Below are 6737 nucleotides of genomic sequence, written 5' to 3' on the forward strand. Positions count from 1 at the left end.
CGCTCCGTGTGTCCACTAACGCTGTGGTTCGGGTGGGGTTATTTCCTTGCTTCACGGCCAGTGTTAGTACTTAGGTAATAAGACTAATTCGACTTACAACCCTATTTAACACCGACCGGAAGGAACCACAGCGGCTAGTAAAAAGACAAGGGGATTAATCCCCCCTTGATAAGGGGGAGGCCGACATTTGGAGATCCGCAACAATATATATATATCTGTGCAGTGTCAGTGTTGTGTTGTGTTGTCATGTCTTGTCTTGTCACTGAACTACTTTCTCAAACTTTTGTGAAATCGTACCAAACTTCTGGTATGCACATATCTCTCCCATCGGTATGTCCTATGGGTATTTTGTTTGAAAAAATTTCGATTTTTATTTTTATTTTTTGGGGGGAATTTTTGGGGGGGTAAAAAATTTTTCCCAACTTAAGTTTTCAACTTCAATTGTTTATAAAATGTGATATCACGTATATTACAAATACATTTTTGCAAAATAATTGTTTGAATTATGATTGGTTTAAACCATGACAAAACGGCAACTCAGGTACAGTCATTTATCTATATATCTACACATCTGGGCAGTGTCTGTGTTGTCACTTAACGACTCCCTCAAACTTTTGTTTCCGTGGTTGTGAAGTGTTTTTAATAACGTTGTGGTGGTTTTGAATCACGTGGTGGTGAGGTATTTTGAATTATGTGGTGGTGAGGTGTTTTTAAATCACATGGTGGTGAGGTGTTTTTAAATCACATGGTGGTGAGGTGTTTTGAATTACGTGGTGGTGAGGTATTTATAATTACGTGGTGGTGAGGTGTTTTTAATTATGTGGTGATGAGGTGTTTTGAATTACGTGGTGTTGAGGTGTTTTGAATTACTTGGTGGTGAGGTTTTTAAATGACGTGGTGGTGAGGTGTTTTTAATTTCATGGCTGTTAGGTGTTTTTATTACGTGTTTTATGGCTGTGAGGTGTTTTTAACTTTGTGGTGGTGAGGTGTTTTTGTTACGTGTTTATGGCTGTGAGGTGTTTTTAATTTTGTGGTGGTGAGGTGTTTTTATTTCGTGGATGTGAGGTGTTTTTATTACGTGTTTTATGGCTGTGGGGTGTTTTTATTACGTGTTTTATGGCTGTGAGGTGTTTTTAATTTCGTGGTGGTGAGGTGTTTTTATTGCGTGTTTTATGGCTGTGAGGTGTTTTTATTGCGTGTTTTATGGCTGTGAGGTGTTTTTAATTTCGTGGTGTTGAGGTGTTTTTATTACGTGTTTTATGGCTGTGAGGTGTTTTTATTACGTGTTTTATGGCTGTGAGGTGTTTTTATTACGTGTTTTATGGCTGTGAGGTGTTTTTATTACGTGTTTTATGGCTGTGAGGTGTTTTTAATTTCGTGGTGGTGAGGTGTTTTTATTGCGTGTTTTATGGCTGTGAGGTGTTTTTATTGCGTGTTTTATGGCTGTGAGGTGTTTTTAATTTCGTGGTGGTGAGGTGTTTTTATTGCATGTTTTATGGCTGTGAGGTGTTTTTATTGCGTGTTTTATGGCTGTGAGGTGTTTTTAATTTCGTGGTGGTGAGGTGTTTTTATTGCGTGGTTTATGGCTGTGAGGTGTTTTTATTGCGTGTTTTATGGCTGTGAGGTGTTTTTAATTTCGTGGTGGTGAGGTGTTTTTATTACGTGTTTTATGGCTGTGAGGTGTTTTTATTACGTGTTTTATGGCTGTGAGGTGTTTTCAATTTTGTGGTGGTGAGGTGTTTTTATTACGTGTTTTATGGCTGTGAGGTGTTTTAAATTACTTGGTGGTGAGGTGTTTTGAATTACTTGGTGGTGAGGTGTTTTGAATTACATGGTAGTGAGGTGTAATCATCCCAAACTTCCAGTCTGCACCTACCCCTCCCTATGTATGTGCTGAGGGGTTCTTTCTTGAAAAAAAAAACATTCAACCTGAATCTTCAACCTAAATTGCCTATAAAAATGTAATATCACAAACACAACAAATAAATTTGTGCAAAATAATTGTCTGTATTATGATTGGTGTAAATCATGACAACACAACCACTCAGGTACAGTCATTATCCTCAGCTAAAATAAGCCCGTTCCTCAGTAACGACGCTTGGTGAGGCGAGCGCAGCGAGCCGACCCAAGCTAGTATATATATTGAATTAATTGTCCTCTGAATCGGAGCTTTCAATCTCAGTCTCATCATCATCATCATCAACCACAGCCGATGTTGATGGAACAGTTGCATTGCTGTTGGAATCTCAGCAGCATGTTTCTTCTTTCTTTTATCTTCATTCTCAAGCCTGATACGCTTTCTGTTCTCCTTCATTGCCAGAGTGTTGTTCACAGATCCCATACGTGAACTTGAGGGATTCATCATGCATGCTGCATGATGAGGAATGCATTGTCTTCTTCATTCGTCATTTTCTCAAGCGCATCATTTGGCGAGATATCGAAGAGGAATTGAAGATCATCTTTGAACATCTGCTCCTTCACTCTGTAGTTTTCGAATGTCTTGGTTCTATTTTTCTTTACCAGTTTGTAGGCATCATACAACTTCAAAAGTTGGTGCTCACAGGAATCTACTCTCTGCACTGGAATTCGTGCTTTCTCCCAGTATGCACACACTGCTTGTACACTAAGTTTGGCACTTTCATGAACTGTATGGTGTTCTTGTATGTGATGGCGCACCATTTTCTGCAATGTGTCTTTTGGTTGGTAGTCCCCCACATATTATTTCCTTTTCAGACTTGCCCAGCAACCAAACTGTGGAAGAGCTGCGAGTTTCTGACATCTGAAAAAAACAGGATCAATGAAAAATATTATTTTTGAGAGCAACCTCTAAATAAGTTCCAATTGACCTCATATTTGGTTCCTATGATCTTTATAAACATAGGAACAAGGGCAGCCTTGTGGAGCATGGATTTTTAATAGTATTAAATATTACATATACAGACTTGGCATTTAATATGGAATATTTTTTTTGTGGTGGTGAACTTACTTTTCAAGATGTCTTAGAACCAAAAGTTCATTGGAATTATGTTGAAATTATTCTAGATTTTGTTAATGGGACCTTTAAAAGAAACAAAAACCACATTTGACATTTCGATACAAATAAATTGATCCTTGAAAGTGATGTAAACTGATATCGAACTCAATTCATGGACAGTACTGTGATAAACTTCTGTACGTTTTCCAGAAGTATCTCTTTATTTTGCACATTAGCCAAATTTTTTTTTAACAAAAACAAAAGTTAAATTACGACTGGGATTATGGACAGTAAAATTACAGTTCAGTACTTCGTGTAACCCCCACGGGCATTCAGGAGAGCACGTACACATTGAGGCATGCTGTTCACGAGATTTGCCAAGGTTTGGACAGGAATCGCTTGCCATGCAGTGACAATAGCCTGCTGCAATTCACGCACAGAGGTCGGCTGCTGGTCCAAGTGGTCGATTTGACGCGTTAATTCTGCCCACAAGTTCTCCATTGGATTCATATCCGGGGAGGTGGCAGGCCACTCCATATGCTCTACACCACGGTCAGCAAGAAAGTGTTGGATCATGCGAGCACAATGAGGCCGTGCATTGTCATCTTGGAAGACAAAGTTTCCTCGCAAGGCTGCACGAGCAAATGGAAGCAATGTTTCTTCCAGAATGGCCCTGTGCTTGAACTGGTTCAGGTTTCCATTCAGAACAACCAGGTCAGTTTTGCCCCCTGCATGAAAAGCAGCCCAAACGGTCACCCCACCACCTCCAGCTTGGACTCTTGGCACTATACAATCTTTGTTGTAGGCTTCATGCACTTGTCTGCACACTCGGACGCGACCATCTTGACGATAGACCAGAAATCTAGACTCGTCACTGAAGATCACGTGATTCCAGTGTCCTGGCTGCCATTGATGGTGCTCTCTGGCCCACTGCAATCGGCGCTGGCGGTGTTGTCTGGTCAGGGGTGGCTTTCTCAGGGGACGCCTGGCACGATAGCCTGCTTGAACCAGTCATTGGTTGACTAGCCTTCTGGATACAGGCACATTTGTCAGTTGCTGCCACTCAGCCCTAAGCCGATTAGCTGACTTGGTACGGCCATTGCGGACTAACCTGTGCAGCTGGTGATCATCTCTCCTTGTGGTTCTGCGGGGACGTCCTGGCCTCGGTGTTGGAGTAGGGACACCCCTCTGAGCATTTCGTTTCAGGATCTTTGACACCTGACATTGAGTGATGCCATACTGCCGAGCAATAGCACGCTGTTTCATGCCGTAATTTCTTAAAGCCACCACTCCATGACAAACAGCATTGTCGAGTTGACGGACCATCTCCAGAGGAAGCGGCAATAACTTTTGGAGACGTGCAGCAGTTGTTTTCCTTACTAATACAGAATGCAACAACCCTTGTATACCCGACCGTGAACCCAATCATCAAATGCACCTGTCCGTACATTTTGCCATGCCACCTGTGATATAATCCTGTTGTTGACTTCTTGCTGCGACAGACAATCAGTGACATGGTTCTTTTAACAAATAAATCACCAAAGTGTAAAAGAAACTCACCAGATTGATATACTGAGTTAAGAAAGTAAACCCAAGTCAAGAAAAAAAAAAATTCCATATTAAATGCCAAGTCTGTATATGTGGACCATCCTAATATATATATATATATATATATATATATATATATATATATATATATATATATATATATATATATATATATATACACATATATATATATATATATATATATATATATATATATACATATATATATATATAATATATATATATATATATATATATATATACATATATATATATATATAATATATATATATATATATAAATTTTCTTTCGTATACAAGATCAAGGCTCGTGTAAGAACTAGCATATTAATCACACATGAGCACATAAAACACAGAAAATCTAAACGGACACATAAAACAACGAGATGGTATTCATAGAATACTTACCCTGCGCAGTCAACTTGGTGCGAGCCAACTCTCCTGTTTTTGAACATTTTTTTTCTTTGATCCAATATGGCTGCCAGACAACGTGAGCGATGACATCATAAATTTATATTCTCTAATATAATTGTTGCATAGATCACGCTCAATACATTTCAAACTGATCAGACTAAGCGTTGTACCTGTCGAATTATGACGTCATAATTATGGCACCAATGACGTCATCGGTAACAACACCTATTCCCCATATGGAGTTCTTTACAATGAGCCATGCTTCATTTTTTTCCATGCAGCGGTTTTGGAGATATACAGCCATGTGAAAAAGTAAGTACACCCCAAGTAAAGTTTTGACTTTTTCAACATATTTCAACATACAGCTATTTGATCTTCATTTCAACATTATTGATAGATAAAGGTGATATAATATAACAAATATCATGAAACATTTACATTTTGTAGTCCATTGTATAATTTAAATAAACATAAATGCAAATTTCGCATGTGGAAAAAGTAAGTACACCCCTACATTTATCACTACTTCAAATACCTAAAATTAGAATCAGGTGCACCAGCTCAGGTGCAAATGATTAGAACATCGTTAGAGAGGATCTTGGAGGAACCTGTCTTATTTAAACCTCAGACATTTAGCTTGGTTTGCTCTTTGTTGTTGAAGTGTGCGGCATCACCATGCCGAGATCAAAAGAGCTCTCTGAGGCCTTCAGAAAGAAGGTTATAGGTGCCTACGAGTCTGGGAAGGGATTTTAAAAGATCTCCAAACAATTTGAAATTAATCATTCGACTGTCCGGAAGATCATCTACAAGTGGAGAAGATTCCAAACAACTGCCAACTTGTTCAGGCCAGGCCGCCCCAGCAAGTTTAGCCGGAGAGCAGACCGCAAGATGCTGAAAGAAGTCTCTAAGAACCCCCAGAATGTCATCATGGGACCTACAGGTAGCTCTTGCCACTGTTGATGTCAAAGTGCACGAGTCTACCATTAGAAAGAGGCTGCACAAATTTGATCTACATGGGGGGTGTGCCAGGAGGAAACCTTTGCTGTCCAGAAACAACATCAGGGCAAGACTAAAGTTTGCCAATGAACACCTAGGCAAAGACCAGCACTTCTGGAACAATGTGCTCTGGACAGATGAGTCAAAGGTAGAGCTATTTGACCACAGTACCAGAAGACATGTTTGGCGAAAACCAAAGACAGCATTTGACAACAAGAACCTGATACCAACTGTAAAGCATGGTGGTGGAAATATTATGGTTTGGGGCAGCTTTGCTGTATCAGGGCCTGGGAAGCTCACCATCATAGAATCCACTATGAATTCTTCATTGTACCAAAGGGTGCTTGAGGATAATGTGAGGCCATCTGTTAGAAAGTTGAAGCTCAACTGAAGGTGGACCTTGCAACATGACAATGACCCTAAACATACCAGTAAATCCACCAAGGAATGGCTGAAAAGAAAGAAATGGAGGGTTCTGGAATGGCCAAGTCAAAGCCCAGATCTATATCCCATCGAGATGTTGTGGGGGGATTTGAAACGAGCTGTGCATGAAAGAAACCCCTCAAACATCGCACAGCTGAAAGAATTCTGCATGGAGGAGTGGGCAAAAATTTCTCCCAGTCGATGTCAGAGGCTGGTAGACAGTTATAAGAAACGCCTTCTTGAGGTTGTTTCTGCCAAAGGGGGCAATACCACCTATTAGAGCCAAGGGTGTACTTACTTTTTCCACATGCGAAATTTGCATATATGTTTATTTAAATTATACAATGGACTACAAAATGTAA

Source organism: Myxine glutinosa, chromosome 7, assembly GCF_964187855.1.
Source record: "Myxine glutinosa chromosome 7, kmMyxGlut1.1, whole genome shotgun sequence".
Taxonomy (NCBI): Eukaryota; Metazoa; Chordata; class Myxini; order Myxiniformes; family Myxinidae; genus Myxine; species Myxine glutinosa.